This window comes from Meles meles, chromosome 5 (genome assembly GCF_922984935.1).
Source record: "Meles meles chromosome 5, mMelMel3.1 paternal haplotype, whole genome shotgun sequence".
Lineage (NCBI taxonomy): Eukaryota > Metazoa > Chordata > Mammalia > Carnivora > Mustelidae > Meles > Meles meles.
This window is the reverse complement of record NC_060070.1, coordinates 21,246,825-21,261,048: the sequence shown is the minus strand read 5'-3', so window position 1 is coordinate 21,261,048 and position 14,224 is coordinate 21,246,825. Positions and strand designations below refer to the sequence as shown.

Below are 14,224 nucleotides of genomic sequence, written 5' to 3'. Positions count from 1 at the left end.
TGGCCCAACAGCTGACCTTTTAAAAGCTTGCTGGGAGATGTGCCAGCAGCTGGGTTCACCCAACTCTGGCTTGTAGTGCTCCTTAAACAGAAGTACGTGTGTGTGCACACGTGTGTAAACACCTATAAATACATGTGTGTATGTGTGCACGCACCACACACACACACACGCACGTATGCACAAATTCTGGAGCTATCCCTGCACAAACAACTAAATCACTGGAAAAGAAAGCCTTCAAATGGATCATCTGGTTAATCCTGCTACATCTGAATGAGAATATCCCTGAATCTAAAAAGACGAGTAGAATGTTCCTTTCCTAAAATCTCCAAGGGAGATGTTTATAGCTTCCGATTAACAACGTACTTGATTTTCTAACAACTCTCATCATGGGAAAGTTCCTCTTTGTTACATTTTTTAAATTGCACTCCTGCCTGTGTTCTCGATCCCTCTTACTTACCACACTATTTTGTTCTTGGACAGAACACATCACCTTCTAACAACTATATAATTCACTTATACATTAACGTTTACTGCCTATTGTTTCATTTCCTCTCCCCTAACTGGAATAAGCTGCCTCATTCAGGGATCTATCCCAAACACCTACCACAGTGCCTAGCTCATAAAAGGCACTTGATGAACATTTTTAATTTGAAGGTGAATTCTTTTTGTGTTTAATCTTTGATAAATATCATCCACCTAGTGAGCTGGAAGGAACCTCAGCAAAGGATCGGCGGGGATGACAAAGCCGAGGCCCAGTGAGAGGAAGCAGATCGCCCCAGGTCAAACGGGTTCCATCAGGGCTCCTTCCCCTTCACCTCAGCACCTCCATATGGAGCTGTGATCCCAGGGGAACAGCATGGCTGGAAACTGGCCAATGAGCGAGGCCAAGTCTGAACTCATTAAAAGCAAAGGAGTCCGAGAGGATAAGCCATAGTATTTATTTACAGAACATAAAGTCTCCTATAATAATAATAATTTGTGCATCAGCAGCTGCTTTCATCTAAGGATCCCAGAGAGCTGATGAAATTCTCAACCCGCGGTGCCGGCTCTCATTACCTGCTCTGGGGCAAGGGCGCGAAGACACTGGTGGCCCTGCGGCCTTCCTGGAGGCAGCTTCGAGCTCTCTGCAGCTACAGATCCACTCCGTAGTTTTATCTTCTCTCCATGTCCTCATCTTTATCAATATCGCAAACAGCCTGACCGAGCTACAGCAGCTCTGTAACCTCCTGGTCTGTTCTCTTTCAGGCGCCCCGAAGACCACTCAGGCCCATGCCAGTTTTCACACCAGTATAGACAGAAACAACCCTGATCACATGGGCTGTTCTATCGTGTAGTAACTCCTTCAAGTCACCAAGGGCCGACCCCTCCTGAGCTTGTCCAGGAGAGAGGTGACCACGAGGACAGCTGATGTGTCCAGCGGCTTTTGGGGTTGGGACTTTTCTTCTTTCCTCACTTTACTGCCTTTGCCCCACATACCCCTTTTTCCATCTGCGGAAAGCAGATCAACTCGGTTGGCATTTCTACCTACCCACACAAGGACAGTATTTACAACGACCCCTCAATTATTCAGGAACCACATTAAGGGCCAATTAGATGAAGTCAGCACAACAAGTGGAGGAGCTCTTTCACACGCGGTTCTGACCAGGTGGCATTCCTTCCTCCTTGAGGAATGAGGGAAACGGTGGCTTTTGCACTCCAACACTTCTCACTATGAAGCCCTCTCCAGGCCCCTTCCTGCGTGTAGGCAGGGGGTGGCTCTTCCTCACTGTCCCACTGAGCGAAGGACCAACCTAACCAGTGCCGCCTACGTGCCGCCACGGCAGCCTCTTGGCCGGTGCCAAGTTCACAGCGTCAGTTCCAGGCGGAGGAACCCGGGCTGCAGTCTGTTGTGTATCCTGTGAGCTTCCTCGGCTTCTGCAGTTCCGGGGACCACCCTGCTGACTTCGCTCGTAGGCTGGCAGCTTTGGGGCTGAAATGCCCGGCCAGCATCCTGAGGTCTGCCGGCTCCTTGGAATAGGAGGAAATCCTTGGCACAAGCAGAAATAATCCCAGGCTCAGGATTTACCAGTGTTTTCTGGGAGGCCCGGGTTCTGGGGGATACTCGAAGGTACAATGTGGAAAAAGGATTCTGTGGTCAAATGAATCTGTGAAACTTGGGCAGGAAAATATGTTAAACAATGGTGGTTGCATAAAAAACTAAAAACAGAATCAACATATGATTCAGTCATTTCAGTTCTGGGTATATATCCAAAAGAACAGAAGTAAATTTTTTTTTTTTCTTTTTGGAGAAAGAGAGAGTATGGGGTGGGGTGGGGGGAGAGGGAGAAAGAATCTCAAGCAGGCCCCATGCCCAGTGTGGAGCCTGATGGCAGGATTTGATCTCACAACCCTGAGATCATGACCTGAGCCAAAATCACGAGTCAGATGCTTAATGAACTTAGGCACCCAGGCGCTCCAAAAGTAAATTCTTGAAGAGATAGTTGCACACCCATGTTTGTAGCAATATTATTCCCAGCAGCCAGAACGTGGAAACAACTCAAGTGTCAACTTGTGTTGGATGGAAAACAAACACGGACTATCCATACAACGGAATATTACTCAGCCTTACAAAGGAAGGAAGTCCTGACACATGCTACAACATGGACCAGTCTTGACAACATGTTGCTAAGTGAAATAAGTCAGCCATAAAAAGGTAATACTGTATGACTCCATTTATGTGAGGCACCCAAGGGTAGTCAAATTCACAGCGACAAAAAGTAGAATGGTGGTGGCCAGGGGCTGGGGGAGGGGAGAATTGTTACTTAAGGGGCGCAGTTTCAGCTGTGCAAGATGAAAAGAGTTCTGGAGACTAGTTGAACAACAAAGTGAATATACTTAATGCCACTAAACTGTTCAATGAAAAATGGCTAAGATGGTAAATTTCGTCATGTGTGTTTTGCTGATTAAAAAAAAACAACACGTACATTCAACAGTTATCCTTGCAGTAGGACTTGTCAGAACCTTTAAATGCTAATATGTATAGGGAATCCTCAAGAGGGGCATATACCAAGCAGCTCTGCCCAGCTTATCTGGCCATGCAACCCATTTTTCACTGAGTATCTGGCAGGACCAGTGTGCTTCAGAACATACTTTAGGAAATGAGCCACTAAACTAGAAACTGTTAGAAAATAGGAAATCCTAACTTTTTTATATTTACATCAAGGAAGGAAGGATTCCAGAGCTCAAAGCCAGATTTTCAAAACAGCTTTAACTTGCTATCATCCTCAGACGCTAACCTCAAGGGTGTCACTTATTTTAGCCACATGGTCTTGGTCTAGAATAAGTCACTATTTTTATCTCCTCTGATGTGTGAGAATAATACCGGCTCAACCTATCTTACTGGTTTGTGGTGAAAGCTAATGGAAAAACATATGTGAAAGAACCTGAAAAGTACAAAGTGCTATTCAAAATGTAAGATAATTGTTAAGTACTTATGCTTATTAAAGTGCAACAGATAACTTAAGGCAGCACGAAGAGCTCAGAATATCCAGAGGCCCCAAACAGGTACTAATAAGCGTAGAGATGAAGGAGAAGGGGAAAAGGAAGAATGGTGGGTGGAACACTTGTAGTGTAGGAAAGAGAGAGACTAGGAGTCAGAAAACATAGCTTCAATAGCTGGTTTTATTGCTGTCTGACCTTGGACAGGTCACTTAACCTCCCTGACCCTCAGCTTGCCCAGCTGTCAAATGAGGTGGCTGGAGATCATGTCAGAGGTCACTTCCAGCTGCGAAACTATCAAATACCATGAGAGATGCACTGTGGCACCTGCACACATCCCTTATCAGATACTTAGGCCCACCCTTGTCTCGTGCTAGGACACAAAGATGAGTAGACGACAGGCCATACTCCTTGGTGAGTGAGCGGGGGCTGCTGGCCTGCAGACCAGCAGGCGAAGATGAGAAGGTGCACGTGGGGGAAGCCACAGATTTATTTGCTTCATAGTATCCTCCTAGTCCCTTGCCCCCATGCTTTTTTAAAAAATCAACATATACTCTATTATTTGTTTCAGGGCTACAAGTCTGTGATTTGTCAGTCTTATACAATTCACAGCGCTCACCATAGCACGTACCCTCCCCAGTGTCCATCACCACACCCCTCCATCCTTCCCACCCCCTTCTCCTCCAGCAATGTTCAGTTTGTTTCCTGAGATTAAGTGTTTCGTATGGTTTGTCTCCCTCTCTGGGTTTGTCTTGTTTCATTTTTCCTTTCCTTCCCCTATGCTCATCTGTCTTATTTCTCAAATTCCTCATATCAGTAAGATATGATAATTGTCTCTGACTTATTTCACTTAGCATAATACTCTCTAATTCCATCCATGTTGTTGCAAACAGCAAGATTTCACTTTTTGACGGCTGCATAATATTCCATTGTGTATCTGTGTGTGTGTGTGTGTGTGTGTGTGTATCTCACATCTTCTTTATCCATTCATCTGTTGATGGACATCCAGGTTCTTTCCATAGTTTGGCTATTGTGGACATTGCTGCTATAAACATTGGGGTGCATGTGTCCCTTTGGATCACTACATTTGTATCATTGGGGTAAATACCCAGTAGTTCAATTGCTGGGTCATGGGGTAGCTCTATTTTTAACCCTTTGAGGAACCTCCATACTGTTTTCCAGAATGGTTTCACCAGCTTGCATTCCTACCAACAGTGTAAGAGGCCCCCATGCTCTTTTCTAAGAAGGTATTTCCAAAGTATCTTTACTTCAGTAATGACTCAATTGAGCTAGATGGTAGGGAAAAGTTACTAAATGAACAGAAATACAGACTTCCACGGAAGTAAGGCTGCCCAGACCTGGGGAGCCATCTTTCTGCCAGGTTCAGTGACTATTTACAGAAAACGTGAGATGCCCAACCACTGCCTATCAACAGACCGATCATCTGTCCTAGGCTCTCTCTTGGAGGGCCAGAGCTGTTAGCAGTGCAGGAAGACGGGAGAGGAGTGGCTGGATAGGGACAGGCAAGGCGCTTGGGTGAAAGAAACAGTCACTGGGGGAAATGGGAGAAGGAGAGCCAGCCCCCATAATTAAAGAGCTGGTGGCTTTTAACCTTCTGTGTGCTGTGATAGAGAATCCCCAGAGGTGTCCAAGAGGGTGGGGGCAAGGTAAAAGTGTGCCTGTGTGAGGCAGGCCACACACAGGAAGATGGAGTCCCAAATGAGGAGTGGGACAGAGGAAGTTTGGGGAGGGGAGGCTAGGCCCATTTACAGGAGAGATGTTTGAGGCTTGTAGCAGGATGGTGTTGATAAACGACGGAAGGGATGAAAGCAGTGGAAAGAACATGTGACAAAACGGTTATCAATATATGAGCGACATGGGGTAAGACAGCACCCTTGTTCCAGCTTTTGGGGAGACAGGGTAGAGGGAGAAGATGGTGACCACCTGTAAGGACTGAAGAAATGACAGATGAGCTAGAGATCAGTAGTGGTGGAAAAGGGAGCTCTCTATTTCTGTCGCATTTAGACTGAACTGTTAATGGAGACTCCGAGTAAAAATGTCCTATGGCAAAAAGGTATAAATGAAAATGAATTTGCAGACATGGGCAGTGGAGAGCCTAGACATAGGGCATGTGCAAAACAGAAGGGGCTATTTGTACAATTTGCATATAGATCAAGGATTCACATCTTTGGGTCCATGAAGAGGCATTCCGGAAGTCAGTCCACAGACATCCTGAGACAGCATACCGTATTAGTGTTTCTGTGTATGTGTGCACAGGTTTTTCTTGATGGAGGACTTCCCTAGCTTTCATCTGGTCCTCTAAAAGGCCCCCAACCAGTGGTTTAGTTGGTATTAAGATCCTCAATATTTGATGGAAATTTCTCTCCTATCTGCTTGACAAATCTACCGTGTGAGAGGACATTAAGAATACGATATTAAAACTGCACTTATTACCAAATTTAAGAACCAGGAATAGTCACTCTCCTATCATCTTATCAAAACTAAGGTACATTATAACACTCCAAAGACTACTGACACTGGCAAGCATGTTTAAATATTTTAAATTAAAAATGCTAAAAGTATATTTAGAATTTTGCAAGTACAGTTTCCTTGCAAGAGGTTTACTATGTGTGGTATTTTAATATAAAAGTACCTGAATCTGTTAATATTCACAGCTAGATTCAAAGACCTGCCAAAAACAGTTATTGGAACTTTTAATAGTCATGACCCCTTTTCCCCTAAAGGATGTTATCAAGTACACTGTGCAGTAATGACTATAAATACATGACATGTCTGTTACTATAAATAAATATTGCACATTCTCCCAACCCATTTAATTACCATTCACCCAAAGCAGTGCAATTAAGAAACTGTCTGTTGAATTCTGAAAATGGGAAAAGCCCTCGTGTCTCTCTTAGGTAGTTTTACAATCCTAACAATAGACTTAATGAAGCCTTTTAAAACAAGGACGATTACATTAAAATGACCGGGGCATATAAAAATTCATTACATAGACCCTCCTGCTGTCTGGTGGATTAAACGCCTCATCACACCCTGGAGAGAGGTAAGAACAAATAATAAAGAAAAATCACAACTTTCTGAGTGAACATCTTCTGCATGAGATTTAATTTGGCCCCATAAATCACTCAGGACTTCACTCTATACCCAAAGTGCAAAGGAGGTATGCTTGGTACCAGGTAAACTGTGACGTGGCCGTAGGAGGGCTGCATGGCTTGTTGAATACAAGATGACATTACAATCCACATAGTGATGATGCTAAACAATGATGCAAGTTGATACAGATTTCCCCTTGAGAAATGATAACGGCTACAAAAACCAAGTCCAATCCCTGCACAACTGTCTGGGACCATTAGCACCCATTACCCTTAAATGCCCTCAGAAACTGCACCAGCTGATAATTTTGTTACATTTATTTTTAAGTATTTTATGTGTTTCTCTTGCTGTTACACAGAGTTGTTTCTTAGCTTCATTTTCCACCTATTGGCTGCTAATATACAGAAATACAATTGATTTCTGTATATTGACCTCATATCCTATGACTTCACTAAGTTCATTAATTCTCGCTAGAAGTGGTTTTATATTCCTTAGGACTTGACTATGTAAACAGTCGTGTCACCTGTAAGTAGAGAGAACTGCCCTTCTTCCCATGCATTCTGTATGCCCTTCATTTCTTGTTCCTGCTCGATTCTCCTTCTTAAAGGGCTATAGCAGCTTGTTTCACCAGTGAGGAACCTCCTGCCACTGCATTCCAGTTGGCATCATGCCATGCCATCTTTGACCTTCATAGGGCCAAGAACACCATGCCATGGGGAACTATGGCCTTAGCAGAAAGACCTTGACCCTGCCAAGCCACCCACAGAAGACAGGAGGCCTGATTCTGAGGCTCAAACTTGAAGGAACAAGAATTTATAGTTGATTTCCTATAGTTTAATTACTTATACCTCTCAAGACACTGGCATGTAGAAGGAGAAAGAAGGAGAAGAAGAAAATAGCCAAGGGAATTACTGAATTTTTGGACTTTGGACCCAGAAGAGTACTTAGAGATTAAACCTCTCCTCTTATAACAAAAGTGAGGCTCAGCATGTCCAGTGACTCATACAAAGCCAGCTGGAGGTGGACGGAGAGTCTGCTATTCTAAACAGGACATGAACTGGGAGTGCACAGACCTGGATCCTAGCCTTGAGTAGGTCAGGAATGTACTCCTGTCTTCAGACTCTAAGAGTCTAGAGGAGATCTCAGATACTCTAAGAACTGGTCCAAGTAGATGAGATGACTCAGGCCCTGTGCGTATGGGCGTCCTTCTTTGGGCCTTTGCTAAGGATATACCCTAAACCAGGGCAAGATAACATTTTCCAGCACCTGGTCCATCTATAGCTGGCTCTTACGCTTAAGAAATGAGTTCTCAGGGTGCCTGACTGGCTCAGTCAGCAGAGCACGTGACTCTTGATCTCAGATTTGTGATTTCAAGCCCCACGTTGGGTATAGGGATTACTTAAAAAGAAAATCTTCAAAAAAGAAAAGGAAAAAGAAATGAGTTTTCCTCTCCTTGCCTGAATAAACTTACCCTGAAATAAGTTAAAAATTAGGATCTCATTGAGCAGCTCTGGCCCTGTTTACACCAACTGCTGAACATGATCATCTCCTATCATCAGGAAGCTTGGTTAACATCTTAGGGCTCACACACAGCCCCTGGGGATCCTGCTAAATCTTCTCTCATATGTTATTTGTATTTTTCTCTTTTTTTTTTTTTTAAGATTTTTTTTTTTAAGATTTTATTTATTTATGACAGAGAGAGATCACAAATAGGCAGAGAGGCAGGCAGAGAGAGTGAGAGGGAAGCAGGCTCCCCGCCGAGCAGAGAGCCCGATGCGGGACTCGATCCCAGGACCCTGAGATCACGACCCGAGCTGAAGGCAGCGGCTTAAACCACTGAGCCACCCAGGCGCCCCTGTATTTTTCTCTTAAAAGAACTTGATAGAGACAAGAAAATCACCAGTCTGTTTAGCAAGCATATAACATGTTCCCTCCTTATTACAAGGGATGTTAAAATGTCCTCAAATAAGGAAGCATGTTTCTGTCAAATATATATATATGTATATGTATATATATACATATATATATATATTTGAACAGCTGAAATTCTCAAACTTTTAGGAAGTCCAGTTCCTCAAATTTCCCCTCCTGTGACATAAGGCCAAACATTCTTACCAATCACTTCTCTAAAATAACCATCAGTTGTCACTGCTAAAACAGAAGTTCCGAGAGGTCAAAAGTGTTTACTGACATCAGAGTGAGGCTCCAACTGGACGAAATAGAAACCAGATAATAAAAGAGCATCACTCATGGCTGTTGGGTGTGTACTGGGCAAGGCCTGTTTCACAAGAGAAGGGGAAGCTGCAGAGGACAGGAACCGCCATACTAGCTACTTGCACCAGGGGCGGGGTGCTTGGGAATATTACCTGACTAGCAACAACCCTATGGGGGCAGATATAACATCTTGAACTCCTGAGGAAGCCAGTTAAGTAGCTTGCCCAAGGTCAAACAGCTGGTTAATGGTAGAGTGGCAATTTGAATCCAGATTGATCTCTCTTAAGTCCAGCCTTTTAATTAATTTTATTATAAAAGTAATATAACCACATTAACAAACACTGAGATAAAAATCCCTGTAATCTCATAACCTAAATACAACTGTTAGCATTTTGGTATAATTGTCGTAGGTTTTTCCTAGGTATGCCTTATGCTTTGCAAAATTACAATCATATTCCACAATTTGGTATCAAACTAAACTTTTGTCTAACTTATTTAACAATTTTTCCAATCATTTAAATTAGAGATTATATTCCAGAGTAGACATGTCATAGTTTACATAATGAGCCCTCAAACCGTGAAACACTGGTGGTTCTTTGCAGCTTTGGGAGCAAAGCATGGTTTTTTTGTTGCTTTTGTTTTTGTTTTTTAATGTTCAGTTAGCCACTAGATTGTACATCATTGGTTTCTGATGTAGCATTCAGTGACTCATTAGTCGCATCTAACACCCAGTGCTCATCTTGCGTGTAACATGCTGCCTTCCCAAATACGTACTGTCACCACTGAAAGCTTCAAATAGACAATACCAATCAACAGATGATTTAAAAAAAAAAAAAACTATGATGAAAATATTTTGAAAATGCTACCATCCCTGAGTTCTTAGGCCTAGAAGCAAATAAGTCCGATGAACACTATTAATGAAGGGTCCTCCCAAAATAACAAGTTCAAAGAGGCTGCACTTCTGAGACCCCAGACAGCATGTGCTGTGAATGATTCAGTGTTCTTACTTTCAGTTTCCCAGGAATGCCAACAAAAGAAGTTATCCTCACTAAAATCTAGATTTGGAAGAACGGAAATTCTTTGGAAAGAAAACAAGTCCCATCCGTTGTATGTATCAGAGCAGTCAGAACTTACAAAAACAAGGCCAACGTGCTCACCCAGGACTGTGTCATGTTTCATAGTTAATTTCCTATTCAAAATGCCACGTGCCCATTTTTCTCAGGCCAAGTGACTGAGCAGCAGCAGTGCAGCTCTGGGTTTTTGGCAAATAACCCTATGACGTAAAAGAGTCAGCAATATTGAATCCTGTGTAAGCTGACCGAATTAATAAAGTATAAAGCATGCCTGTCAGAAAAATCTCTTATGGGTGCCTGGGTGGCTCAGTGGGTTAAAAGCCTCTGCCTTCGCCTCTGGTCATGATCTCAGGGTCCTGGGATCAAGCCCCACATCATCAGGCTCTCTGCTCAGCAGGGAGTCTGCTCCCTGCCCCCCACGTCCCCACCTGCCTCTCTGCCTACTTGTGATTTGTGTCTGTCAAATAAATAAATAAAATCTTTCCAAAAAAGGAAAAATCTCTTATCTTTGGAGAAAAGTAATATCCAAAATGCCCATGTGCCTCTGTGTCTGTTTTGAAAACTTTATTAGAATCCATGCTGCCATCGGTGTGATGTGGGAACAGTATACTTAAATGCCCAGAAGCATCTATCTGCTCCCCAGATAGAGCACTAAAGATTCCCGCTGATCAGGGAGAATGAAGTAAAAACAGGGACAAATGGGGAATTCATTCCTACGGAGATGGAATTATGCCACTTAATGACAACTTGACTATAGTCCATGCGAGATAACCTACCACCCTATCCACAGTGCCTGTTTAAAACCCGTATCTTTTTCTTCATATCCCCAGCTCTCTGTACCGCACATTTTTTAAAAAGATTTTATTTATTTATTTGAGAGAGAATGAGTGAGAGAGAGCATGAGAGAGGAGAAGGTCAGAGAGAGAAGCAGACTCCCCAAGGAGCTGGGAGCCCGATGCGGGACTTGATCCTGGAAGTCCGGGATCATGACCTGAGCCCAAGGTAGTCGCTCAACCAACTGAGCCACCCAGGTGCCCCCTGTACTGCACATTTTGATGGTGAGTTGTACTTCATCAGACCCTAATGATACTCTTTTCCTCTCCAACGTTTAGTGAGTCCTGCACTTCGAACTTCCCCCTTCTCTTAAAAGTTAACATGTTTACTCATGGGAATGTCAAATGGAATGTCCAAATATAACCACTTTGGAAAAATAATTTGGTATTATTCAGTAAAGTCGAAAATGCACATACTCTAAGACTCCAAAATTCTTCTCTTAGGCACCTGTCCTATGAGTTTGTTTGCAGGAGGCTGTACATACAAGAATGCTCACAGCAGCACTATTTAAAATGGCACAACATTGGAAATGACCCAAATGTCCATTGAGAGGAGACTGGATAAATTGTGGTATCTTCCCGCAATACAAGACCATATAGCAGTAGAGATAAGTGAATTTCATGTTTGTCATTTCATGCATCAACAGGGATGAATCTTAAATGACTGATTAGAAAAAAAGCAAATGGTACAATACTACATGTCTATATATCCATATCTATATATGCCCAGGGCAAACAAAACTTAATAATAGATTACATAGAAAAGCCGTAGGGAAGCATACTTAAACAGATAAGCCAGGAAATAACAAACACAAAATTATTCAGCAGTGGTACCAGGAGAGAGGAATATGGCCAGGGTGGAACACATTAAGGATTCCCAAAGTAATGGTGATATTCTAGTTCTTACGTTGCAGGATGGGTACAGGGGGTTGTATTTCTTACCCTTTTTTTCCCCTCCACTCTCTTCTCTGTGTATGTATATCTGTAATATATGTATATAACTGATGCATACGCATACCTCTTTGTAGGAATATAAATATAATAATACATAATAACAAATATACTTATTATAGAATATTATACATATATAAAATTACACCAATATAATATATAGTAATAAATATAAATACATTATCTATCTACACACACACACACCTTTGTAGACATCCTCATGATCATCATCATTTTCCTTTTCACTTCGCACCCTGGACCTGCCTCCCTCAGCCCCTCCTTCCAGGCATTCTGACCCACGTGGAGTCCTCAGCTCAGACGTTCGTCTTAGACTTGAGTGCTTGCTCTGTCCAACTCCCTCCTCTAAACATGATAACCACTGAAGACCCAATATGACGGCCTTTATTCTCTGCAGATTCATGTGGAACATTCACCGTTGATGGAAGGTGAACCTCGTGGTGAGCTCTCATTCGGAAGGTGGTAACAACTGCGCTGCAAGGGAACCTGAAATGCCACTCGGAGTGCAATGACTGTTTGCTAAATTACACCAAGTTGCTGCAGGCAGCAATGTTGGCCTTGATCTCCCAACCTGACCCAACCACAGGGTGTCCTGTGCTCCTGAGAAGCTTGTCAAGTTTGCTCTATTACTGCTGCCTGGCCAGATTTCTCAAACACCCTTTCTTTCTTCCTGCAAAATAATCTTAATTCCACTCATCTCCCAGACACCCGGGCTCCTAACCTTAACAAAATTCTTCATCTTTTTTTTTTTTTTTTTAAGATTTTTACTTATTTATTTGAGAGCAACAGTGAGAGAGAGCACAAGTAGGGACAAGAGGGAGAAGCAGGCTTCCCAAGAAGCCCGACATGGGGCTCAATCCCAGAACTCTGGGATCATGACCTGGGCCAAAAGGAGAGGTTTAACCGACTGCGCCACCCACGCGCTCCAATTCTTCATCTTTTTACCTCTTTTAAGGGTAAGCTCTGACATTACTTTTCTCCTCCAACCTCAGGCTCTCTCAGGAGTCCCTGATCATGGTACCACAACCGTCATTTAGACAAAATAAGAATTCTTATTAAATTTGTTCCATTTCAGTAATGTTTATTCTAAAAGCTTTTCTTATTTCCTACTCAAAAATTAAAAGTGATAAAAAAATTATTTCAAAACAAATGAATTTAGCAAAGTTTTTTACATTGGGTTTTTCTCTCCTATTTGGTAGACTGCTTGGGGGAAAAAATACATAAATTGTAACCACGATCCTACAGATCTGAGTTTAGGGAATTTGATTTTCTTTAAAAAAAAAAAAAATTAAAAAAAAAAAAAAAAGGATCACAGTTTGCCAGAAGTTAGGGGTGAGGGAAGAATGGACAACCAGAGCACAGAGGACTGTTAGGGCAGTGAAAATACTCTATAATAGCATAATGGCAGATACTCGTGGTCGTACTTCGATCCAGCATACAACACCAAGACTGGACCCTAATGTAAACTATGGATTTTGGGGGCTACTGCTGTGTCAACTTAGGTTCATCAATTTTAACAACTGTCCAACTCTGGTGAGGGTGTTGAGAACGGGGGAACGCTATGCATATAGGGGAACATGGATATTTGGGAAATCTCTGTACTTTCCCCTAATCTTGCTATCACCTGCTCTAAAAAAAAAAAAAAAGTCTATTAAAAAAAAAAACTTGGGAAAAAAAAAAAGAAACCAAACAAGTGCTATTTCCCCCCCTGAGACATCTTGTTCCGCTGGCCCTGAAATTGTTTCTGAAGCTTTTTACTTTTTCCTTCAAAAAACATTACACAGCACCTTGTCGTTGGTGTATTTACTACCTACAAAACGTGGAGGCCTAATTATATTTTCCTCTAAGCCACTGCAAAAATAGAATAATAATAAAATTACATAATTGGGTAGTGGCCAGTATTTACATTAAAAAATATAACTGAATATGAGAAAATACAGTAAATATTATGGTAACCGTCAACATTTTTTTGTTCTTCCAGTTCATGGGTTAGACAGTGAGAAGCACTATGGACATTTTGCTAGTGAGTTCTCTCCTGTACCTAACACTTCACTGTGGATCCCTGTGAGGACTTCCAAACTCTGTGAATAGGTTTTAGAGGTTATTTCATTTCAATACCTAAGAATTGTACAAACTTGTAACCTCATTATCAAATTTATTTTTTGCAATAAGCATCACCTTGACACATGGGTCAGGCTCTCTGGTAAAGAAAAAAAAATTTCCCCCTTATTTGATAACTGTATAATAGGCAAAGTGACTGTTACTGTGTTTTTTAAATTACTGCTTCCCATACCACCAGTTTAGTAGGACTACTTTTCAGAATATTCTTCCAAAGATGAACAAAATCTCCCCACCACACACACACACACACATACACACACACACGTTCTGTTTGTTTTAAATGACTATGGCATTAAATCTTGATGAAGAGCAACAGAAAAATTAAAGTCATAGAAAGGAAACTTCCCCCTGCCCATTCTTCTGGCCCAAGCATGGATCTGTCCCGGTCACACTGGGAAGTTATCCGATCGTTGGCCAGTATTG

At 42.2% G+C, this 14,224-nt stretch overlaps 1 protein-coding gene across 6 annotated transcripts in view; it reads right to left on the bottom strand.

Annotated features, from left to right (window-relative positions):
• The window catches only part of FYN (FYN proto-oncogene, Src family tyrosine kinase), a 212,155-nt gene that overhangs the window by 159,689 nt on the left and 38,242 nt on the right, over window positions 1-14,224 (bottom strand). The window lies entirely within an intron of this gene.